Genomic DNA, 26,777 nt, shown 5'->3' on the forward strand with positions numbered 1-26,777 from the left:
TATTTTTAGAATAAAGTAAGCTAGAGAAAAGAAAATGCTATTAAGAAAACTATAAGGAAGAGAAAATACATTTACAGTACTATACCATATTTGATACTGTAACATCACATCTGTTTACAAGATGAATTGTCTGTCAGTACCTAGATCATATTATCTTATATGATACAAAACACTAGATTTTACATGTATTACTAACACTAGACATTAAAAATGAAAAGATAATGTGAAAAAGAAATTCATATTTATTTATACATAGAAATGCTGCAGAAAAAATGTGTTACAGCTCAGGGTTATAGCTCAGTGTTACAGCTCAGTTGTGACGGCAACCTGGATCCAGGCGAGAGACCAAGCAGCACTCGGAGAACTCAGGTTTATTACACCAGCAGGCCCAGAGGAGTTAACACTCCAAGCTCTGGACCCCATCTGCAAGTTTACACAGGCTTTTATAGGCTGCCAGTCTACACTTTGCAACGTCATATGCAAATAAGGTATAATAAAAGTTGACTAATTAGGAACAAGTTTTGTAGAAATGGACCAATCAGGAAGGAAAGAAATAACTGATCAGGAGTGAGCTCCATGTAAATGAAGTACTACAAATGGACCAATCAGAAGTTAGGGAGATGGACCAATCAGGAGTGAAGGAAATAACCAATCAGGAGTGAGCTCAGGGAACCAACAGAATTATAGGGATAAGTTCCACTTTCTTAGAAGTAAGCCATTTCAGAGGCAAAAAGTGAGATAGAGCCTCTGGGCCAGGGAACCAGATGGTGCTCGCAGGAGAGTAGTGGCCCTGCCTGGGGGTCCTGTCTGTCTTCTTATGGGGCTTCCCACCTCATAACAACATGCACTGATAATGAAGAAGCAGCAATATGATTGCTTTATGGTAGCCTAGTGTAATTAACATGATTGTTTGTGGAAACCTAGCCTATACACTAATAATGAAATCATTATAAATTTTTTAACATCTTTACAGTCATATTCATAATACAGTATTGGAAACACTGTTACACTTAAAAAAAAAAAACCACTTTCCTGTGATGATATGCTGATACACAGTTTCTCCAATTAGGAGAAAGACAGAAAGAGATGGGGGAGGGTATAGCTCAGTGGTAGAGCACATGCTCAGCATGCACAAATTCCTGGGTTCAATCCCCAGTACCTCCATTAAAATAATAAATAAATAAACCCAATTACCTTAAAAAAAAACTTACAGATAAAAGAGAGAGGCATACTGTATGATAATGTAATTCTTTGAAATCAAAGTCATAAAACAGTAAGAAAACTGATATATTATTAATTTCATATTAAATATCACTCATCTTATGCTTAAGGATAGACTAGTATTCATATGTATTTTATACCTTCACAACATTTTTTCCTTAATTTTTTCGATATTCCTAATCTACAAAGTTTCTCTGCAAGTGTTTCAAATTGTTGTAAATCTCCAAAAAATTTTCCAGCATATTCATTGAAAAAAATCCATGTAACAGAAAGAAGGAAAGGAAGAAAGAAAGGAAGGAAGAAAGGAAGGAAGGAAGGAAGGAAGGAAGGAAGGAAGGAAGGAAGGAAGGAAGGAAGGAAGGAAGGAAGGAAGGAAAAAAATAAATCTGTGTACAAGAGGACCCACGGAGTTTATCAGTACTCCAAGTGATTTCCTCTTCAGTCAGCAAGAAGGCCTTGTACTCAACACCCCAACCATGAAAAAAACTCTTCTTTTAATTGTCTCTTCAATGTTTTGATAAAGGTCCATCTTTTGACTTTATTTTCTCTTTCTGTGCTAATCATTTTTTTTAGAAAAAACTCTTTTTGAGGATGCTCTCTAGGTACTGATGTGAAATGCTCTCTATGATGACAGTACGTCAAGTGGAAAAAGCAATGGAAGAAACCTGCAGATACACCTAAGAAGGGGAAAATGTAAATCTATTGTGATGTGGAAACGCATGAACTATCTCTGGAGGATAAGCAATAAACTAGTAATAATGATTACCTAGGGCAGGCGAGTTGAAGGAATGGAAATGGAGATGAGGGACAGGGGAGAGAGGAAGACTCTCCCTTGTATACTGTGTATTAACTTTTTGATCTTTAACCCTGTGAAATGACTGCCTACTCAAATTTTTAAAAATATATTGTCATACTTCCTTATCTTGGTGTAAAATTAAAACATCATTATTTTCAATGTTTGGTGAAATAATGAAAATAAAGAAAATAATACCCCCAAACTCCATCTCTCCAGAGATAACTGCTTTTAATACTTTGATGCACATACAGTGCAATCTTATCATGTATTTGGAACTTGCACATTTACATGCCAACATGAGAACCTACCTGCCAGTCTCTTAATCCTCACAACAACAAAAAAAACCCCTACTAACCTATAATAAGATTATAAAGGCTTAAATAAAATAGAAAGTAGTAAACCTTGTGGATTAGCAGGGACACTTGAAAACTCCCCATTCATCTCTAGGGATTCGATGATTATTTCAAAGATACAAAGGTTTCAGCCTAGATATGTGAATACAGCCTTTCCTTTTTCCTTCTTGCAATCTAGCTCAAGGGTTTTTGTTTTTTTAACTAATTAATTTTTTATTGAAGTATAGTCAGTTTACAATGTTGTGTCAATTTCTGGTGTACAGCACAATGTTTCAGTCATACATGAATATACATATTTTGTTTTCATATTCTTTTTCACTGTAAGCTACTACAAGGTATTGAATATAGTTTCCTGTGCTATACAGTATAAACTTGTTTATCTATATATATCAGTCAGTATCTGCAAATCTCAGACTCTCAATTTGTCCCTTCCTACCCCCTTCCCCTCTGGTAACCATAAGTTTGTTTTCTATGTCTGTGAGTCTGTTTCAGTTTTACATGTAAGTTTATTTGTCTTTTTTTTTTAGAGTCCACATATGAGTGATATCATATGATATTTTTCTATCTCCTTCTGGCTTACTTCACTTAGAATGACATTCTTCAGGGCCATCCATGTTGCTGCAAATGGCATTGTTTTATTATTTTTTATGGCTGAGTAGTATTCCATTGTATAAATCTACCATAACTTCTTTATCCAGTCATCTGTCAATGGACATTCAGGTTATTTCCATGTCTTGGCTATTGTAAATAGTGCTGCTATGAACACTGGGGTGCAAGGGTCTTTTTGAATTAAGAATCCCTCTGGATAAATGCCCAGGACAGGATTGCTGGATCATATGGTAAACCTATTTTTAGTTTTTTGATGAATCTCCATCCTGTTTTCCACAATGGCTGCATCAGACTGCATTCTCACCAACAGTGTAGGAGGGTTACCTTTTCTCCACACCCTCTCCAGCATTTATCGTTTGTGGACTTTTGAATGATGGCCATACTGACTGGTGTGAGGTGATACCTCATTGTAGTTTTGATTTGCATTTCTCTGATAATTAGTGATATTGTAACTCAAGGGTTTTTAAACTTTACTATGCGGAAGAACTCTTAAAGTGGCAAGCCTGAATCAATAATAATATTTACTACAATTCAATCTTTTTATACTTCTTTTAACCAAAGTAAAATGATACTCATAATTTTAAAGAATTTATTATTTTTCCCCTGACATTATGACAACTTTTCATTTTGTCAAATTTCTTCCATAACATGATTTATAATGATTGTACAGTTTTACATTATATAAATATATAGTGTGAATTATTATAGTCTATGATTTAAATTATTTTATCATTTCCCTTTTTAGGGACATTTAGTTTTTCAAAGTTACATCATCATAAACAACATTGCAACAAACGTTCCAGTAACTAACCCTGTATACATAGCCTTTGTTATTTCCTGAGAATAAATTCCTAGAAGTGGAATTTCTGGGTCAAATGTATCTAAAAAATTAAGGAATTTTAATAAGTATAAGTGATATGCCTTCCAACAGCCTAATTAGCGATTACTGGGAAAGTAAATATAAGGTACTTAGGGGAAATGAGAGGATATTTTACTAATTCCATCTGTGAGTCTTCAGGTACCAAGTAAATTCCCAAATCTCAAACTGTAAAATGTTGCTCCTGTAACGTGTCAAAAAGTCAAAAAGGAAGGTGACAAACCTTGATATCAAAAACCACAGCTCTGATGTGAAAGCTGCAAGGAAAATCTTGAGGATTCAAAGAGAGATCTCTATGACAGAGAAAACTCTTTTAGCAATGACATGTCACTGAGAGATGACAGAAAGATTTAAATTCTCAAAGCCTTCCAATTTAATTCCATTTTTAAGAAACCCCAGCATTTAATGGTAGTGGTTATAATATTCAAAATTATTAAAGGGTTTTATCACCCCATCCCTTTCTTGAAGGAGAAAATGCCATAACAGTCTCTGCTGGGGCTGACATTTCAATGGAGAAAAATAACATTTTTAATAAGCCCCCACTCTCCCAAATTTCATATTGAACACTATTAACAACATTCCAAATTTGGAACCTGAGTATTTAGTTGTGGGTGAAAGCAGGCCTAAGTAAATTAGGAAAAAAACCTTTCAAAATTGATGATTCTAACAATATACATATTTTTTCTTTTTTTTTCTGTATTTGGCAACTTTTCTTTAAGAAAAGATAGTGTTATTACCATAAAATAAGAAAGCTCACAACTTATTATTTAAGAAACAAGTGTCTATTGCATTCCATTGACTACGGTGACATCAAAAACTATTTCAAGGTGAGATAAAAGCATACTATACAATTCCAGAAATCATAATGAACACAACGTAACTTTTTTCAAAACAGCAAATTCTTTAAATCATTCTATTCTCATGGATCAGTCCTAAATGAATTCTCCTGGCCACCACAAAATGTCCTCAGAAGCAAAAAGCAAAGATTCGCTACATTTTATAACTCCAACTCCCCTCCCTAAAACATACTTAAACCTCAGCTAAAAGTCACTCAGAATCCAGACATCTAGGAACAGTAAAACACAACTCAAGTCCTTAAAGCAGATTCAAAAGAAAGAAAGAAAGAAAGAAATGATAAATTAAGGGTCATTTTTTGATTTTACAAGGGAATTCACAGAAGCATTCACAGTTTTGAAGTGTGCATTTAAAACATTTCACTTTTCCTGATTACTGAATACGAGCACGGCATTTCTGTTTTCCAGCCCCTTCATAAGGACAATAATTACAGTATTCTACAATCTCCAATATGCCCTCATTTTTAAAAATCCATAATTTTCAGAATCTCTGAAGGAGGCAGACTAAATTCCAGCACCTTTTTCTCAAGCCAGCAATCCCCTTTCCCAATTCTTACGGGACAAGAAATAAGCATTCCTTTTGACTCAAACTAACCCACGGGGACTTGGAAAAGGGCAAAGCAGGCTGAAACAATGCCACCAGAACTTGGACTGGGAAACCAGCGCCAAGAAACATGACACAACATCACAGCGTTCCGTTCTGCAAAATGTGTATCATTCTCTTCACTCCCGGCTCTCATCAACTTGCAACAAATGGCACAGAGATTAGGAGAGGGCAGTTATGGTACTTGTATTTAGTATTCTGAGCAATTCACTTAATTACTCTAAGCGTCAGTTCTGCCTGCCTCCAGTGAAAGGACCAGAGGTCAACTCAGGCCACAGAAATGAAAAGAAATAGCCGATGCTGCGAAGTGACCCCCAGACTGAGACTTGAGCAGTGTCCTAAACTGGCGTGCAGCCCGGCTTCCTGGATTCTCTCGGAACATGCAAATCGCTGCAATCAACAACCGGGCCGGGCGGCTGTCCGGAACCTCTCCTGCTCTGGGGAATGACCCGAGTCGCCAGCGCAGCCGGGGTCCGGCACACGGCCGACATCCCTCGGCTGTCCAGTGGAACCCGGGCGGGGGCGCACACGCTTTTTACACCACTCCAAAATCGAACGTGGGTATGTGGTTGCAAGTAAAAGCAAGCCTAAGCAAATGGGGAGGGCGGGGGGCGCATGGAAACCCCTTAACATTGATGGCTCAAAACAGTATGCATGGTTTCTTCCTTTATTTTTCTGTACTTGAGAAATTCCTTTAATGAAAGAAATCTATTACTCGAAAGTAAGAAAGCTCAAAACCTATTATCCACGGAATAGAAGTGTCAGCGTTGTCTTCAAATGACTACCCTGACATCAAACACTATTTTTGGCTGAGATTCCGCATATTATGCAATTCTACAATGTAATTTTTTAAAGAACAATCTTTAGAAAGAGCCAAGTTCATCAGAGCTATTTCACTGACTTCGAAGCGAACAAGAGACTATTTGACGAGACCTCATCACCCTAACCCCACCCCAAAAGCCTGCGTGTAAAGATCATTTACTTAATCGTGGTCTCCCAAGACCCTCACGCAGAGCGCCGCGTCCACTGAGCGTGTCCAGGACCCGAGAAGAGTTACTGGGACCGCAAAGTCGAGCGACAAGTGCCAGTGAGGCGTTCCATGGCGAGCTGACCCACTGGACGCCTCCGCACACACAACTTGCTTAGCGCTAAAGACCAGCCGACTGGGGACTAACAGTCACGGGAGTGGGAGTCGGGGTGGGGGTCCCAACGCCGCGATGTGACGATGCCTTGGCGGGGAACCAGCCGGCCATCTCGCCCCTGCCTGTCCACCGCCTGCCAATTGCCCCTGAACATGGGAAAGGGCAGGGAGCCCAGGAAGTGCTCACCGCTTCAGCGGGTCCGTAGTCCGCAACGCCGCGGCGGTGGCGGAGACGGAGCTCGGAGCAGCGGCCCCGGCTGCCGCCTGGGTTGTAGTCCCGGCAGGAACGTTGTCCCGCGGCATTGCCGGCCGCGCGCGCGCCACATCCGCGCAGCTCCTAGCGCTCCGCGCACGCCGGCCGTTTGGTCCCTGGGCTCAAGGCACCCTGCAGTGGGGCCCGCCCAGCCCGAAGGACGGCCAATGGGCGCAGTCCATTCCCAAGGACCGCCAATGGGCGCGGAGCGCGGGAAGCCGGGGACGGGGCGGGAGCGGACAGGGCCGCCCAGCCACACTGCAGGCTCAGCGGTCCTCGCCCGCCCGCGGAGAGGCGTCCAGGTTTCCGCGTGGCCCAGCTTGGAAGTGTATTTCAGGTTTCCGCGTGGCCCAGCTTGGAAGTGTATTTCAGGTGAATGAGAAGAGGCGAGGAGAAACACATCCCGCAAATACAAGATCTGTGAGTGTCTGAGACGTGCAGGACTCTCTTCTGATTTTGCGGGGTCTCTTTCTATTTTTAATCAAACATTTCATCTACTGTTTACAGAGCACCGATTGAGGGCCAGCCACAGTGCTTGGGGACGCACGGCAATGAGAAACACCTCCTACTTTAAAGAATCCCCGAGTCGGTCAGATACAGGAGATAAGGAAACAGGTAATTAGAGGAGCCTGCATAAGGTGCATTCCAATTTCAAAAGTCCTGTTTTGCAATGGCGGTGGGAGGGAGATTTAGGCCAGGCGAGAACTGAAAATCATGCTACCCTGGAATTCTAGTGGCCATGATTAAGTGGAGAACAGTCCACACATCACTTATTTTCTTTTTTCTTTAAAGACGACTGGGTAGTATATGTAACAGTTAAAGTTTTCAATAGCCTCAAAAAAATATGACATGCAATGAAAAGAAAGTTTCCATCATCCACTGCCCCTAATTTTCTTTCCTTTTAGGCTACACTGTTAACTAATTTCCTGCATATCTTTTCAGAGACATTCTGTGCATTAAATATGCCTGTGTATGTGAATTTTTACTCTTTCCCCAATCTCTCTCTCTCACACACACACACCCACACCCACACCCACACACACCCAGTACTCCACACAGCTTTGCCACCTTGCTTTTTCTTCACTTACCACTGTATCTTGGATAACTTTGATTCTTTTTAATGATTGTATAGTATTCCATTAAAATATTGTTTCAGTTATGCTTCTGCAGCAATTTATCAGGGTACCTGTTTTACTGCATCTCTCTATACAGTATTTATCAAACAATTTTTTAAAATTTCATTTCTGTGAGCATTCTGTTCATATCCTTTGCCTGTTTTTCTATTCAATGTTAGTCTTTTTTCTTAATTGTTGAGATATATATATATATATATATATATATATATACAGAGAGAGAGAGAGAAGGCCTTTAGAGAGGTAACATGAGGTCATGGGGGAGGGGCCATAACCTAATATGCCTGGTGTCCTTATGAAAAGAGGAGGAGACACCAAGGATATGCACACACACAGAACAGGCCATGTGAGGACACAGTAAGCATGTGACCATCTCCAAACCAATGACAGAGACTTCAGGAGAAACCAAAAGTGTGGATACCTTGATCTGGGACTTATAATCTCCAGAACTGTGATAAAATAAGTTTCTGTTGTTTAAACCACTCTGTAATATTTTGTTTTGCCAGCCCTAGCAAACTAATATAGCAAGAATGTGGAGAAATTGGAACCCTCTTACACTGCTGGTAGGAATGTAAAATGGTGCATCTACTTTGGAAAACAGTCTGGTAGCTCCTCAAAGAGTTAGATGTAGAGTTACGACCAAGCAATTGCTTTCTTACATATATACCCCCAAACAACTGTGCACATAAATACTTGTGCTTGAATGTTTATAGCAACATTATAGTAGACAAAAAGTGGAGACAACCCACATGCCTGTCAGTTGGTGAATGGATAAAGAAATATGATATATCCATATAGTGGAATATCATTCATCAATAAAAAGGAATGAAGGAGCAGAGAGGGTATAGCTCAGCGGCAGAGTGCATGCTTAGCATGCACAAGGTTCTGGGTTCGATCCCCAGTACCTCCATTAAAAATAATAATAATAATAAATAGATAAACCTAATTACCTCCCCACTAAACAAAGTCAATTGTATCTCAATAAAATTGGGAAAAAACACAAATATTAAAGGAAAACTCCAGTGGTAAGAAAAACCTGACGTTCAACAATTTATTTAAAAAAACAAAAGGAATGTAGGACGAATACATGCTACAACATGGAAAAAGTTGGCAAAATTATGTTAAGTGAGAGAAGCCAGTCACTAAGAACCACATGTTATATGATTCCATTTGTATGAAATACCTGAAATGGGCAAATCTACAGAAACAGAAAGATTATTGGTACCTAAGGCTGGGGGTGGAATGAAAGGATTGGGAGTAATGACTAGAGGTAGAGGGTTCCATTCTGAGGTAGTGAAATGTTCTAAAATTTATTGTGATGATGGTTTCATAGCTCTGTGAATATACTAAAATTCATTGAATTGTACACTTTGAATGGATGAATTGCATGGGTTTGTGAATTATATCTCAATAAAAGTATTAAAACAGAATCAATATTTAGACTTCACTAGAGAAGGGGATCAAAGCATCTGACCAAATATTTCATACATGAAGAAACTCAGAGCTTAAGGAACTTAATCTTGGGGAAATGATTAGCCTTGCTGCAAGGCTAATTGAAAATTACAAAGGAGAATATTGGCAGAGCTAAGAAAAATGGTCAAACTCATAAACTGACAGTTATTTATTAGGACAACTGTTTTTGAAAGTACTGAGGCAAACACAAGATCTATGAAGTTATTCATATTTGTTCCATAATCCACATTTGGGGATATATTCCCTTAAAAGAATCCAAATGAGAATAATCAATTTTCACAAAATGTTTATAGCAGTACTATTCAAAATGCAAAACAAAATAAAACTGGAAATAACTCAAATACCCGATAATTGGAAGGGCACTTAATAACATAACAAACATGTACAATAAATGGGGGAAAGTGCATGCAAAATAATGAGAAAGTAGAATATAAATGTTTCTAAATTCTGATGACTGTACATTGCACATGGTTGAGTATAAAGAGGAGAAAATTTAGTAATAAATGTTACCAGAATTCTTCTTAGGAAAAACTGTCTTTGGGAAAATATTCCAATAAACTGTTTCTGGTATTAGGTGAGACTTTGAAAACATGGGTGTGAGCAGAAGCCCTAGCCACACAAGAAAAGTGGCTCTGCATGAAAACATGGAAGGAATCTCTTTTTGCTGCTGAGAAAGAGGGAGCGGGAGCTGGGAGAAGAGATGGGCCAAGCGAGGGAGGGATGGGAGAGGAGCTGAGAGGGGACTGAGAGCCTTACATAGGGACAGAGTGACGACATAAAGTCAGTCCGGGCTGCGTTGTAGAGGGAAGGCTGCTGGGAAATCGCTGGTGATTGGGTGGGTAGGAGATGGGACTATTAAAGGAACACAAGTGTCTGGTATACACATTTTAAGTTGTTTTCTCTGATCTTAAAATGTCGCTAAAGGTCTGTGGGAATGGAGTTTTGTAAAAGGGAAGGAAGAGACTGAAGTTGAGGTTAGGACAGTGAAAAGACAGCACCACTGGATGCAGGGGCTCAGGGCCAAAGAAGACGGAAGAAAATGAGCCCCTCAGAAATTACTGGGAATCTTGGGCTGGCCTCAGAACACCCAAACTGATGTTTGGGAGGATCGTACTTAAATTACAGAGGGAAGGGCCGCTCTAGCTGACACCTGCCTTACATAGGGATGGAACAATAACATAAAGTAATTGCAGGTGTTTTAAGTTTACAAGAGGCTTAAATGTATGAAGTTTTAAAAAGTTCCCATTTGTTCTAACAATACTGATCACCATCCACTGACTGAAACAGAATGAATGGATCCTGGCTAAGCCCCTGCCGTGGCAAGTTCCAGTGGAAGTGATGTTTAGGTGCACCCTGGATAATGGCTGAGGGGAATGGAAATGAATACACAAGATGAAAAAATTAACACCCAATCTCAGGTGGCAGCAGGGCTGGAGGGAATGTAGTTGGGCTGTCCAGCTTTTGAAAAAATTGTTCTATGTGTTTGTTGAAGTATCACTGGAGCAAAAATATGATCAAATGTTCAAGAACTGGCCTGTGAGAAAAGTTCACAGGGGAAAGGATTAATATGTAAAGGACTCTCGGTGAGCACATTGAAGTCCTTAATTGCCCAGTTCCAGAATTCAGGACTTCCACTGACTCAGCCAGAGGAGGGTTACTAACCAGCTCAAATTTACAGATGGCAGATCTGTGGCACAAGGCCTAGAAGTGATTTTTCCCAAGGTTACAGAGCTAGCCAGAGGGTGGGCTGAAAATAGAACTGGACCTCACACTCCCATGAAGGCTGTATGATAACTTGTGTACTGTCAGCAAAGAGCTGAGGAATGAATGTCCTGGAGAGATTAGCATAGCTTTATGGCGAAAGGAGTCTTGCTCAACAATTGCAGATGTAACCTGACAACAGCAAATGACCTACCTAATCCTATAAACAGTAACAACCCAAGCACTTAAGCAAAAGTTTCAGAAAAAAAAAATTCCCTTTGACCCTTGCAAGATTTTTAAAATGCACAGCTCCACTATTATGAAGCCTCTACTTGTGTGGAGCTTGAACTGCAGAGGTCACCTTTCACCCTCTCCCTCTAAAGACTAAACTTCCAAATAATAACTTGCAACACTGTAATACCGGCAAGCTTACAGGATCTTGCAAAAGTGTGTTAATGTTTTCATAGAGGTAGGGTTTTCTGGAGTCCCTCAGTGATAACTTTCTATAAGTTTCCTTACAGAATTAACAGAAGTGAAAAGTTGACTGGGATAGTCAGATAGTTAGAACCCCAGGACTTAGCTACTAAATTTACGTCTCTAGGTACCCAGGCCCTGGAGAGATTGCTCAGCTAGCTGCCGAGCTCTATCTGAGCTGCTCTGCTCAGAGTTTTATGCAAACAACTGTTAGGTGACTGTTCTCTAGGGTGCATTTTTATATTGCACTGATCCAGTTATTAGAAAACTTAAATAATTTATGTTTTCAGGAGTGTGGTTAATCCCATTCCCACTTTTCAGAAAGGATTCTTTGAGATGTTTGCTGTGTAAAGTGGGTTAATACTATCAGCCCGGGGGGGGGGGGGGAGCTGGGGGATATAGCTCAATGGAAAAAGTGTGTGCTTAGCACAGGTGAGGTCCTGGGTTCAATTCCCGGTACCTCCATTCAGGACCTCCATCACAAATAAATAAATAAAAGTTAAAAAAATTTTTTCAATCCAGCTCAGGTGGGAATATCACAAATAATCACAGGCTATGGATTTTTTGATTGCTAGTTTCCTCCCTTTCATATAAGGGGTTGCACTATTTCTGTGTTGTGCCTTCTACAAGACCCCGACCAGAAACATAAAATCTAAATGTACTATAGAAGAAAGGAAGTGATAGGTCAAGCAACTATTTCTCAGAGAGCTGTCATCTCACTGGTAAGAGCAGTGGAAGCCAATTCCCTTTCCATAGCATAACAGTGTATTTGAAAGCATATTACAGAAGCCCCATAAAAAGCAGGAACAATGAAACTATCTGGATATTTAAAGTATCCACCAATAAAATCAGGGTTCTTAGAAATGTTACCTTTTGCAGGCAATATTTTATTAATATGTTAACAACCCAGTTATCGTGAGGTGAAGAAATAATCCAAACATTCAAATTTGCATGAAACTTTTTGCTCCTTCGTCTCTTTTAGCATAAATATTTTGGTTGCTACCATTTTTTTTCCCTTTTAAGCAGCACAGTGACATAGGTTCAGATTTTCTGGTTAAATACACATAAATACATAGGTTAAATACATTTGGAGTGGGAGTGGATCTAGCTCTATTCAGATGCCTTTTATGCATTGTTGGCCATTCTGTCTAAATTCTGGCAAAGTGCAGGATTTATCTCTACTCACTCAAACATCACCTATGTTCCACACAGAAGGTGAAGAGTGTGAAAAACTCCAAGGGCTCAACAGTGTATCTGGATTCCTCCTTCACTCACTTCCACTCCTCCCTTTTCAGTTTGACCCATGCTCTGTTTTCCAGTTCTGTTTTATTTTCAACCCTGGTTTAGCAATTTCTGTATGCATAGTTCCAACATACAAACTATTTTAATTGATTCATGAGTTCACCCATCTATCTATTCACCAACATTTTTGTCACTGTAAGAGGCATAAGCATTCTTAATAAGGCTGCAGTTGAATAAGGGAGATAGCCAAGTGACAAACACAATGTAAGATATATGGAATATGCACCCCAGTGTTTGCAGCAGCACTATTTACATGGAAACAACCTAAAGTCCAGACGACTGGATAAAGAGGTTGTGGTATATTTATACAATAGAATACTATTCAGCCATTAAAAAGAATAAAATAATGCCATTTGCTGCAACATAGGTAGACCTGGAGAGTGTCATTCTAAGTGAAGTAAGCCAGAAAGAGAAAGAAAAATACCATATGATATCACTTATATGCAGAATCTAAAAAAAAAAGATACAAATGAACTTATTTACAAAACAGAAACGGACTCACAGACATAGAAGAGCTTGTGGTTATCGGGGGGAAAGGGAGTAGGAAGGGATAAATTGGGAGTTCGAAATTTGCAGATACTAGCTGCTATATATAAAATAGATAAACAACAAGCTTCTCCAGTATAGCACAGGGAACTATATTCGATATTTTGTAGTAACCTATAATGAAAAAGAATACGAAAATGAATATATGTATGTATATATATGACTGAACCTTTATGCTGTACACTAGAAATTGACACAACATTGTAAACTGACTATATGTCAATAAAACATAAAAATAAAAGAATATGTGACATAAGTGTTAGAGGTAAGCCATGAGGTCTGAAAGACTTAAGTTCAAATCTAGCTCTGCCATTTACTAGCTGAGTGACCTTGGTCGAATTATTGACCCTCACCGAGGTTCAGCTGCACTATTTGGGAAAGTGAGTGTGGCAGCTGTCTTTGAAGATGGCCCTCAGTGATCCCGGGATTCATGCCCTTGTGTATCTGCTTGCCTTGACTGAGGGCTGGACCTAGTGACTTACTTCTAACAAACAGAAAACTGCAATTTTTTTTCTATGATGGAGATTCAAAAAACTGACTTACGTCTTACTGGATTTTTCTCTATTGCCTTCTTACTTCCACGCTTTCATGAAGTAAGCTGCCGTGTTAGAGAGCCCCATGTGGCAAAGAACTGAGGGCGGCCTCCAGCCAAAAGACAAGAAGGAACTAAATCCAGCCAACAATCATGTCAGTCAGCCTGGAAACAAATTGTTTCCCGATTGAGGCTTGTGATGGCCATAGTCTCGTTCCATACCTAGATTGCAGCCTGTGAAGCAGGGAACTCAGCTAAGCCAGCCCAGACTCAAACTAAGATAATAAATGTTGTTTAAAGCCACTAAGTTTTGGTGGTCATTTGTTACATAGTAGTGGATAAGTAATACAATGAGATACCATGTTCCTTGCAGAATTATTGGGAATCAAAATATATATGAGGATTATGATGATGATGAAGATGATGAAGGCAACCGGAGGGGACCTAAACTAAGCTTAAAAGAAGACTCGGAACCTGGCAGAAATGCTACAAATGTGAAGAAGATGTTTTTAGTGCTTGAGCCTGAGAGGTGTACAGGAGAGATGAAGGTATGGAGAACAGGGTATTGTATTTCTCATTCAGGCCCTGACTGTGTCTGACTGATGAAAGGGACTTGTGAAAAAACTACAGTAGCAGATGTGTGAGGATTGGCGAACAAGAAATGGTTCTTGGGAGCCCAGGTGACAAAGTTTAGCAAAGAACTAGGGTAAGGTGCATTCTCACACTTCTGCTCAGATTGGAGCGTGGCTCCAGCTATACAGTGAGAACCAAAAGGCAAGGACTTCCTGCCTTGGGAGCATGTGGAGCAGCACCCTTGGCAGGGAGGAAGGGTTCTCTTGGGGGACAGTGGCCATGGTAGAGATATCAAGACCCTCCCACCTCTACTGAGATTGGTGCATAGCTCTTCCTGTGTTTGTGGCTGGTGAACAATAAGAATGAGACTGGGGCGGGGGATAAGTTTCTTCTGTATAGCACAAGGAGCTGTATTCAATATTTTGTAATAACCTTTAATGAAAAAGAATATGAAAACGAATATATGTATGCATGTGCATGTCTGGGACATTGTGCTATACATCAGAAATTGACACATTGTAACTGACCATACTTCAATTTAAAAAATAATTCAAAGAGAAAAAGAAAGAGACTAGGGAAGCGACCCAAGTACACTTGATTCTGGGCAGCTTCTGAGATAACAAAATGCGCTTAAAAAAATAAAAAATAAGATGCTCTTAAAAGAACGGGAGGACCAGCATTACCGTAAGCAAGTGGAATTTGGATTTTAGCTGTCTTAAAGGATGTGCAGGATTCTGACAAAGAAAGATAAACAGACACTCTATACGGAGGGAACAGCACAAGCAAAGATTCAGAGCTGTGAACAGAAATCATTAAGGAAAAGCAAGTAGTCCCGTGTGACTAGGGAGAAGAGTACAAACTAGTTAACATTTCCTATTCTGATTCTGATTTAGTCCCCAGAGCAGTGATTCTCAAACTTTTTGGTGTCAGTTTCCCTTCACACTCAAGAATTATTGGCGACCTCACAGAGCTTTTGTTTATGTGAGTGATATCTTTTGAATATTTACTGGATGAGAAATTTAAATGGATAATTTTTTAAATATTTAGTTTGAAATGATCTAAAATAGCAATAATTAATATGTTAACATAAATAGCATGTTTTATGAAAATTATTTCCCAAAACACAACAAAAATAAGTGAGAAGAGTGGCATTCTTTTGTATATCTGGAAGTCTTTTCTGTGTCTGACTTAATAGAAGACAGCTGGGTTTTCATATTTGTTTCTGCATCAATCTGTTACAATATTACACGTCACATTGCTTCTGGAAAAACTGAGAATGAAAAATACGAATCATGTTTTTTGTATTATGAAAATAGTTTTGATCTCCCAGACCTTCTGAAAGAGTTTCAGGGACCCACAGAAGTTCCTGGACCAACCTTAGAAAATCACTGTCCTAGAACTTTCTCTGAGAGAAAAAGCCAGAATTTACTAATGTAGTAATGATGATGATGATACTAATAGTATTACTGATAATGAACACTTACTGGTTGCTTACTATGTGCAGTTCTAAGTACTCACAAAAACCTAAGAAGTAGGGGGAAGGTATAGCTCAAGTGGTAGAGCACATGCTTAGCATACACAGGGTCCTGGGTTCAATCCCCAGTAACTTGTCAGAAAGTTAATAAGCCTATTTACCTACCCCCACCAAAAAAAATAATAAAATTAAATAATTTTTAAAAAAACCTAAGAAGTTCTTAAAATTATACTTTCCAGATGAGGAAACTAAGGGCAAAGAAGTTAAGTAACTCGCCTGGTTTACACAGCTAGTAAGCGGTGGTAAAACTGGGATGTTCACGCAGGCAGCCTGGCTCCAAAGCCTGTCCTAACCATTGCACCATCGCGCGTCCTCAGCGGACAAAGGCCTGCAGTATAAATGACAAAGGGTTGAGTCATCCCACTCGCCCACCCCTACTCCCTCCTCTCCCTGCCATTTTAGATCTCAATGTTCTTTTCTCTTTCCCTCCCCGTTTAGGGAACTCATGTTTCTTTTCACTCTGCAGTAAGTCCTTGTCCATTGCCCGTTGTTCATTATTCCCACCACTCCATAGAAACTGCTCTCTCCTGAGGCACCAGCGGCCTTATAATTACTAGATTCTGTTGCCAGTTTTCAGTCCTCATCCTCATTGCTGTGAGATGTGGGATATTTTTGACCATTTTCTTTTATATGAAAATTCTCCCTTTTATTGGTTATTCTGACACCAGACACTTTTATTTCTTTTACCACTTATCCAATAAAGAATATAAAAATAAATAAATAAACTGGTAACACCAATCCTTCATTGAGTAAATGCATTGTAAGTATCTTCTTCCAGTTCATGGTCTGTCTTTTCACTCTTTTTTTTCTTTTTCTTTTCTTTCTCTCATTCTCTCTCTCTCTCCCTTTCTCTCTTTCCTTCTTTCTTTCCTTCTTTCTTTCTTTCCTTCTTTCCTTCCTCCCTTCCTTCCTCCCTTCCTTCATGGAGGTACTGGGGATTGAACCAAGGAACTTGTGTATGCATGCAGTCTACCACTGAGCTATACTCACCCTTAAGAATTTTCTTTTAATTCTTTATGAGGTCTTCCTCCTTGGCTTGTCCCTTAAATATCTTCATTCCCCTGTACCCTTCTCTGATGTCTAGTGTTCTGTCCTGACCCTTCTTTCTTCTCATTGTATAACTTCTCAAACTGCCACATCATTCACCTCCAAGACTTTAGTTACTAAACATACACTGTTAACTCCCAAAGACATTATTTACCACCCAGGCCTCAGTCATATGTCCAAATGATGCCTAGACATTCCTCAGACATCTGAAACTTAACACAGACACATACTGACCACCATCTCCCCCCTCAAACTAGCCGCTTCTCTTATGGTCTCTGACCTGGGGAGTTACACCACCATCCTCCCACAAATTGAGACAAAGAGTACAACCTGCTTGGAACCCACTTACCCCATCTAATGTGCACAGGAAAGGAGAACTAGTAAGGACTAAATTGGAGCAGTTAGCTCACTTTCTATCAGTTAGATGCCACCAGTGTTTGAAAGGGAAGTCAAGATGCAGCCATCCTCCAAAAGATAAGTAACAGTCCCTCAGTACGTTCCACTGCCCTACACGCACTCGAATTCTCCCAGCTTCTGGATTAGGTTAGAATGATCAAGAAGCGTGTGGATATCTCCTTTTTGTCTGCCCAATATCCCTTTTTCTATAGGAGAATGTTCTCTTCCCCATCCTTAGTGGTTCTGGTAGTATTCTCAATCATGGTGCCTTCCCCACTTCCTGGTGCAGGGGTGGGAGGGTGACCTAGGCCTAGACAATCGTGGTGCTTCCACCTTCTGTCCCCAGCAGTTAGTCAAATGAATGGGTATATGACACAACTATAGCCAATCCGAGTCACTCCATGAGATGCACTAGACCATAGCTGGAGAGCAAGGCTCTGTCTTTTTCTGGAATTGAAAGTTGTGAGAATCATAAATTCAAAAGCTGCATGTGTCCATTGTTTCTACCAGAGTGAAAGAACCTGCTTAACAATGAAACTACCATAGAGGAGAGCAGAGCAGGTAGAGAGAAGGAGAAACAGGGCCTAATGACATCGTTTGAACCCCTGGATCCAGCCATGCTTGATGCTAATCCTGAGGCTTTCCAACTAAGCAAACCAACAAATTCCCTTTTTGCTTAAGGGAATTTCAAGTTGGTTTCTGTCAGTTGTATCTAAAGAGTCTTGACCAGCAAAGGGCACTGCTGATGTCTGTATCTTGAAATCTGTGAAAGGGAGAACACTAATTATTCACCCTTATCTGGAAAAGATACATTCATTTTTCACAGCCCTTCAGCATCAATTCTAGGAGAGGGTAAGGAGGATGGAGCAATTCTCTTAATTTTTCATGTGGAGTTTCTGGAGAAAGAGAGATGAGGGGCCCTCTGATAAGTCAGTAACTATTCAATTCAAAATATATACTGAGTAGAATTATATAATTAGCACTATGCTGGCCATTACTGAGAGTACAAGATATTCACCGCCATCAAGTAAGGAATTTCGGAGAGACGATTTATATACATGTAACACCTAAATAGCCATCCCAGCTCAACACATTTTACAGGCCAAAATAAAACACGCAAGTGGCATGTACCATAAACATTTGAGGAATTTTAGGATGTCCTGTTCAGATGATGGAAAGCCTCAAAGAGGAGTCTTGGGAAGTATTTGCACGATAAAGCGGTTGGGAAATTTGGCTCCTGAGGGCAAAGGGGCAGGTGGAAACTGGAGACCCACAGTTTATTCCGCTGTTATTTGTATGTTCTCTCTCTGCCCCATAGAGTCTGAAACCTGTCGTTGCTCTTATTTATATTTTGGTCTTTCCCTCTCATTGTGTGTCCTTCAAAGGCAAGAACCATGTCATGTTCACCTGTGAGTCCCCAGCACCAAGCTTTGCAGCTGGTGTAGAATAAGTGGTCAGTAGGTGGGCGATGAGTGGAGGTGTGAATGGATGAGGCAGCATCACCTAGATTCGAGCCCTGGGAGACCCACAGACCGTTCCTGTTTTTACCTCCTTCCTGCATTTTCTATCTAACTTTCCTCCCTACCATATAGGTTTACTCAATACATACGTCATTTGCCAGGATACAGGATGCCAATAAGTGCTGGGGAAGTAACAAATTAGAGCTCTGTCCTACCCATTTCCCTAGGCCCTGAAGTCCTGGCTCTGCCAAGGGCTCCCTGCCCAGTGACAGAAGCTGCGCTCTCTTGCCAGCTTACTGTGCTGACAGCTCTAATTGCTAAATGAACAATCTGCGTTTCTAATGGGGAGAGAGCTTCTCAAAAGAGGATTTGGGCTCCTGCAATCTTGGGAAGGGAGCACACTATTGTGCAATCAGAAACTACCACCTCAGTGGGAGAGGTCAGCCCTGGATTTTCCATTACAGGATGGGTAAATTTGGAAACTGGAAGCATTCTTGGAATTTCGATTCCCAGAGTATGGTGGAACCCTTCTGTCATGGGGAATGTGCATGAGCTTTGCTTTCAGAACACAAACTGCTATATAAACATAATGGTTTGCAAAAGATAAACTGGGTGTGGGCTCTGCAAATGTGTTCACAACATGAATATTTAAAATAAATCCATAAATAAATACTTGTTGGGCACATGCATGTGGGGGAGAAAAATCAAGAATATTAATATATGACCCTTAAAGAGGTGGCAACTTTACTGAGGAATAAATCAGGCAGTCACAATGACATAATTTAAAATGCTAGACAAAAAAATGATACAGATCCCATCATAAATACAAGTACTCAGGAGAAGAAAAGAATCATTACTCCAAATGTCCTTAAAATGGAAGAATTTGCAAATGAATATTTAAATCATTGAAATCAGACAGACCTAAGAAACTGCTAGAGAAATTCATTCAGAGGGCAATGTGATTTGTTAGGTCCCGGAAATTACCCTATAATCCAGAGGCTGCCGGCTCTGAACTTGTCTGAGCCAGTATGGTATTTTATAGACCCTTAGCTTGTAACAAAGTTATGGCGTTGACTGTATCTCAGTGGGGAGGTCAAGTCTGGTAACCTCTACCCTGTGCCCATTTCTCATGGAAGATGACCCCAGTCAAGGTCAAATATTATCTCCAGAAATGGGAATTCCAGCCTAAAATCAACTTTTAGTCACGGTTTCCTAAGGGCTCACATTTAAGGCTAGGGCACACATCCCATCATAGCCTGTAGCATCTGCCACATGCAGAGAATTTCTGTTCACACCAGGCAGCCGCCTCTTTTGAATGGTCTGAGTTTTCAGTCTAGACAGCCGAAACTGCCTGTGTTCAGGGAGCACGTGTTCAGGTTGCTGCTGTGTCACTGCGCTTCCTGACTAGTTTTAATTAGCCCTGAATATAGTCTACAAAGTATAGAATAAAAAAATGACATCCTGTGCATTACTACTACCTGAGACTTCCATCCTGAGGTCAAGGAACACCTGGGAAGTGAGTGCATCCTCTCCAACTCCCAGTGCTTCCTTGCATGTTTTTGACCCAACCTCTCATCATGGACATTTTCCATTATTATCCCCTATCTGCACCTCAATGGCCAATCTGTTAATCAGCAAGGTCATCTTCCTTCAGAGACATTTGACTTCTGACCTAGTCCCCAGTTCGTGTCTCAGTTCTGAAGGGTACATCCTTGTCCACCTGAACGTTGCCCACCACACACCGTGATGACCAAATAGAACATCTCATTCAAAGGCTCAAAGGGAACCAACCATCAACATTGCTGTGCCTCTGCAGAGCTCCCTGTCACTGCAGGGTTTGTGTTCAACAGTTTGTTCCCTCTTTCTAATCAGAGCACCCCCACCATGTTCCCACATCCCCCTGCACTTCCAACCTGCATAGTAATGATGCTCTCATGTCCACTTGACCTGGAGCCTTCAAATCCACCAGACTAGCCTGTGGATCAGAATTGAGAGAATAATAAAGACAAAGATTGCTCACTTTCGGTTCTTTCCCTAGAAATTAACTAGCATCCTCTGAATTTTACTTCCAGCTTTTTTTAAAAAGTACGTACGTATGTATGTATGTATGTATGTATGTATGTATGTATGTATTTATTTTAAAGTGGCAGTTGCTTTTTATTTATTTATTTTGGGGGGGCTTATTCAATTGGCTTATTTATTTTCAGTGGAGGTACTAGGAATTGAATCTAGGACTTTGTGCATAATAAGCACATACTCTACCACTGAGTTATACCCTCCCCCTTACTTCCAACTTGTGTTTATCCCAGCTCTCCTCAGCTCTTGACTCTTGACTTCGCCATCATTTGAGGCTCTGTTCGTGCCCTTTGGAATCACTGAATGAACTTGGTTTTCTGGGCTTAACCCATCGAGTTCTTAAAGACTCTGCCTTGTATTCATTGCTCTGGTATACCAGCCATGATAGGTTGGGTCAGGCTGCGGTAACAAACAATCCCAAGATCTCAGAGCCTTCATATAACAAAAGTCTGTCACTCATTCTATATGTCCAGGGTGAGGCAGCAGGGAACTCTGCTCACTGGAGTTACTCAAGAGACCCAAACTGATGGAGGCTTCATCTCAACACCTGTTACATGATCACTGTGGTAGGAAGAAGGTATGGCATGTAATGTGCTGGCTTTTAAGATACCTGTCCAGAAATAACACACATTGCTTCCACTCACATTTCATTGGCCAAAGCAAATAACATGTTAATGCCCAACATTTTTTAAATATTGATTTATTTATTTATTTTAATTTTTTTAAATTGAAGTATAGTCAGTTTACAATGTTGTGTCAATTTCTGGTGTACAGCATGTTTCAGTCAGACATATACATACATATATTCATTTTCGTATTCTTTTTTGCTATAGGTTACTATAAGAGATTGAATATAGTTCCCTGTGCTGTACAGTATAAACTTGTTGTTTATCTATTTTATATATAGTAGTTAGTATCTCCAAATCTTGAACTCCCAGTTTACCCTTTCCCACCTCCTTCCCCACTCCACCCCCAGTAACCTTAAATTTATTCTTTATGTCTGTGAGTCCATTTCTGTTTTGTAAATAAGTTCATTTGTGTCCTTTTTTTTTTTAGATTCCAGATATAAGTGATATCACATGGTATTTTTCTTTCTCTTTCTGGCTTACTTCACTTAGGATGACAATCTCCAGGTCCATCTATGTTGCAGCAAGTGGCATTTTCTTTTTTATGGCTGAATAGTATTCCATTGGATAGATATAGATATAGATATAGATACACCACATTTTCTTTATGCAGTCACCTGTCAATGGGCATTTAGGTTGTTTCCATGTCTTGGCTGTTGTTAAGAGTCATGCCCAACTTTAAAAGTGAAAGAAAAGTGCAACCTACCATAAGTCTACCAGATAAGCCCTTGTCTGCCTCTCTTCTGACAGCAGAGGCTTAGATACTGAGAGACCCAGACTTGCAGCTGGAGGACAAATACCAAAGCTGTGTCCAAGAAAGGGTGCCAGGGCTGAGGAACTCAGCCAAATCTAGTTGTCATGCAAGGAGCCAGAGGCAAGAAACAGGATCCTAAGAGAAGGTCAGGCAGCCAGGGAACATGAGAGTAAAAACCAGCAGAGCGGATGCTGCAAATAGAAACTCTGTAAACAAGATCCCAGACTCACACCTTTGGGTTTTCAAATTAAATCTCTTTAATCAAAATAGTGCTTGCACATATTTGACAAAATCAACTGGTTTTCCAAGGCTTTCTGGGAAAATCACATTTCGTCCTCCACCCCTGAGGCTACCTTTTCAACTTTCTTTACCTTTTCTTTTGATACATATCCTCATATATTCTTGGATTTGGTGGAGGGGGTGTTAGACTATCTATTTTAGTCTATTAGTTCCTTCCTGCTATGAAATAAGGGGAATTAGCTCTCTTACCCACTCACTGCATACTTTCCCTCTCCTTAGCATCCCAGTGTTAATCCACATTGAGTGTCAATGTGATTCTGAATATGTAAATATTGTCATAGAAGCAACACAGCATAATGAGTAAGAGTAAGAACTCTGGAGATAGATTACCTCGATTTGAATCCTGTCTCCACCCCTTCCTGTGTGTGATAGGCTAAGTAATGTCTCCTCAAAGATGCCCACTCCCTGATTTCCGAAACTTATGAATGTTTTACTTTACGTGGTAAAAGGGACTTTGTAGATGGAAGCACTGTGAGATGGAGAGATTATCCTGGATTACCAGGTGGGCCCAGTGTAACCACCAGGGTCCTATTAAGAGGAAGGCAGAAGAATCAGAAAAAGAGAAGATGTAAAGATGGAAGCAGAAGTCAGAGGGAGAGAAGATGCTACACTGCTGGCTTTGAAGATGGAGGAAGGCGCCAGGAGCCAAGGAATACAGGTGGCCTCCAGAAGATGGAAAAAGCCAGGAACTGGATTCTCCCTTAGAGCCTCTAGAAAAAATGCAGGCCTGCAGACACCTTGATTTGAGCTCATCAAAACTTATTTTGGATGTGTGTTATTTTAAACAATTAAGTTTATGGTAATTTGTTACAGCAAAAAGAGGAAATATAAGTACCGTGTGACTTCATCAAGGTACTTAACCTTTTTGCCACAGACTTCTTATCTGCAAAATGAGTTACTGTGAGAATTGAAAGAGTTAATAAATGTAAAATAGTTAGAACAGTTTCTTGCACACAGTAAGTGCTATATGTGTATTTCCTACTATTGTTTGTAGCTAAGCCACCAAGAGGAGTATGCCTTTTCTTTTGTCTTTTTCTGGCACTTATAATCCCTTAGTCTTCTATTCATTTATCACTAACTCATCTCCAGCTGTATAATTGCCTGTCAGTATGCCCATACATATAAATGACATGTCTATTCACTTTTTTCTGGGAGACGTCACTCCTGGAGCCCCGGGTTCGCCTCTCCACTGCAAGCAGGTCGCCCTCCAGGCCTGCCGCACGGCCACTGTCCCTTCATTGTCCTTCTGGGGACTCCCTTCAATCTTCTCTTCTGTTAGGTCTCCTGCTTTCCTTGGTTCTGTCTCTTCCTCTTTCTTTTTTGTTTTCACTCCACTTTTACTGAGATACAACTGTGTCTTTCTCTTTCTTATTTACTTTCTAACTTTGATGGTGTATATCCTCCAAGAGCTCCTGAAAAAAGGTACCTCAGAGGTAAATTTGCTGAGACCTTGATTGTCTGAAAATATTTTTGTTCCATTCTCACACTTAATTGATAGTACGGCTGGATACCGTTTCTAGTGCCATAAACTGAATGTTTGTGTTCCGCACCCTGCCCCCGCCAAAATTTATATGTTGCAACTTAATCCCCAATGTGATAATATGTGGAGATGGGATCTTGGGAGGTCTTGAAGGTAGAGTCCTCATGAATGAGATTAGTGTCCTTATGAAACAGGACCTAGAGAGATCCCTCACCCCCTCCCCCATGTGAGGTTACAGTGAAAACACTGCCATCTCTGAACCTGGAAGCTGACCCTTCCCAGACACTGAATCTGCTGGCGCTTTGTTCTTGGTCTTCTTAGCCTCCAGAATTACAAGAAATAGATTTCTGTTGTTTTTAAGCCATCCAGTTTATTTTGTAACAGCTGCCCGAACAGACTAAGACATCTAGATTAGAAATAATTTCCTGCATAATTTTGAATGTATCATTCCCCTGGCTCTGTCCTTCTGTGTTACCTATGGAAAGTCTGATTTTCTTGATTCCTGATTTTTTTTGTGTGACCTATTTCTTTCTGGGAACTCTTAGGATCTCCTCCTTATCTCTATTCATCTTTTACATTTGAATGCTGACAGATTTCAGTCCCCACCCCTCCCACTTCTCTTCCTCTGCATGTAGGCAAAACCATAAGCCCCATGGCCCCTCCTTTGGGAAGTTCAAACCATGCAACCATGTCTGTACATGAAAACTCTTACCACACCCCTACTCGCTAACTGCAATTGGAGCCAAAGCTAGTCATTCCTCCTGCCTCTGTCAAGATATTTTCTGACCTCCTTGGGAGCCTGGGGCATGGAAGACCTCATCATGTGCATAACAGACCTCTTCATGCCTTCTTGGTACATATGTGGTATCACTAGTGTTGACATCCAAATCCATTCCTCATCTGCAAAGAGACCACAACACAGCTTCACCACTTACTAGCTGAATGATCTTAGGTAAATTCCATACCCTTTCCCTGCCTCAGTTTATCTGTTTGTAAGTGGGAATAATTGCAGTATTCATACTGTTCTTTTAGAGATGAAATGGGTTAATACTTATAAAATGTCTGGCCCATAGTAAAAATTCAACAAATATCAGTTATTACTGGTGGGAACCATTTTTCTTCAAAGATTTGGGCACTTGTTGAGTTCTCTCAGTTAAGAGATTCAGACGATTTTAGCTATAAGCTATGCTTCTGGTATTGTTGAATTTATACCCCTCCCTCTGTCCTCTACTTCTAGAACGTTTCCTACATTTTGTCTACTGTTTTCTATCTTACTTTCTTTTTATTTCGCTTTATGGGCCATTTCATCAACTTTATCTTCGAGCTCTTCTGCGGCCTTTATATCTAGTCTCTCGTTGGTAATTAATAGTAGAATCCCTGTTTGTTTGTTTTTTTTAATAGCTACTTGGAGATCCAGACTGAACAGCTCATTTTCCAGCCTTCTTTGCAGCGAGGTATATCCATCTGACTAAGTTCTGAGCAGCGGAACGGGAAGGGAAATGATGAGTGAACGTCTCCTTGAAGTCTCTTAAAGAGAAGAAACATACTCTTCTTGTTCCTGTCTGCTGCCTACAATGTGGAAGCACTGGGTTTCTTACTTTCAGGCTTATTATATGGGAGAGCAAAATAAAACACTAAATTTTGAAGAGTTATTTATTTATTTATTTTTGTTGGAGAGGGCATAATTAGTTTTACTTACTTGTTTATTTTTAGGGGAGGTACTAGGGATTGAACCCATGATCTCATGCATGCCAGGCATGCACTCTACCACTTGAGCTATACCCTCCCCCAAAGAGTCTTACATTTTTAATTTCTGAAAAGTCTTTCTTATTCTCTAAATGCTTCTTTTTTTAAAGTAGCATTTTGTTCTCAGTTGGTGATGCAATGTCTTACCCTTAAAGGATATTAATTACAGGGTTTTTTGTTAGTTCGTTTTTTTTCTTTTTTTTTTTGGCTTCTTATATTGTCTCTATTTCTACTGAGTTTAATTGTTTCTGTTTGTTTATTTTGACCTTTGACTGTTATGTTAGAGGCTTTCCTTGATAGTCTGGTAATCATTGACTCTTCATATTATAGAATGAGATGCTGTAAAGATAACTGTGTGTAATGGGGTTTGATCTCTCCATAAGGAATAAAGTAAGACCCAAACATTTTTTTTCAGGATCTCCAAATGCCAATATCTGTATGTCTTTTACCCTGGGCTAATCAGTGCCCCTAAAGGAAGATCATTTGCCTATGGGAGTATAAGCCTGGCTACCTACAGTGGTCAGGCCATGGATGAGTGAATGATGGGAGGATGAAACCCGACAGGCAGTGTTGGAGAGGAAATTCCCCAGGATTGGTGTAGAAGTCCTCCCCATCTCTAGTATGAATGGATAGAATAACTATCTTGAGAGGAGAGGCAAAGAGTTCCTCCGCTTGAGCCCAGCACAGGGCTCAAGGGGCCACATATTCTTGACAATTGCTTCTTGGGGCCCCAGAAGATATCTAGGATGGTCTCGGGTGGCTCACTGCAGCTGGTCTAAGACCCAGCTGGTGTGCCCAGTGACTTCTTTACTTTAGTTCTCTAGCTGATCTAGTTTTCTCCAGGAACCTCTCTAGGTTGTGAAGGGAGAGAAGAAAAATGGATATCCACTCTGATATAAAGTTTTGTCTTATTAAG

At 40.2% G+C, this 26,777-nt stretch overlaps 1 long non-coding RNA gene and 1 other non-coding gene across 3 annotated transcripts; one reads left to right on the top strand and one right to left on the bottom strand.

The window, feature by feature from the left end:
- The first annotated feature begins 6,925 nt into the window (after positions 1-6,925).
- Positions 6,926-25,761, top strand: LOC140685851 (uncharacterized). Of its 2 annotated transcripts, XR_012059283.1 has the most exons (5): positions 6,926-7,010; positions 7,046-7,128; positions 7,216-7,323; positions 14,243-14,417; positions 25,517-25,761. It is a non-coding gene; the product is annotated as an uncharacterized lncRNA (long non-coding RNA). The 2 variants fall into 2 exon arrangements; XR_012059282.1 differs by having other exon boundaries at positions 6,950-7,128.
- Positions 21,087-21,159, bottom strand: TRNAN-AUU (transfer RNA asparagine (anticodon AUU)). The gene has a single exon. It is a non-coding gene; the product is annotated as a tRNA-Asn (tRNA).
- Positions 25,762-26,777: the final 1,016 nt, after the last annotated feature.

Source organism: Vicugna pacos, chromosome 15 (assembly GCF_048564905.1).
Source record: "Vicugna pacos chromosome 15, VicPac4, whole genome shotgun sequence".
NCBI lineage: Eukaryota > Metazoa > Chordata > Mammalia > Artiodactyla > Camelidae > Vicugna > Vicugna pacos.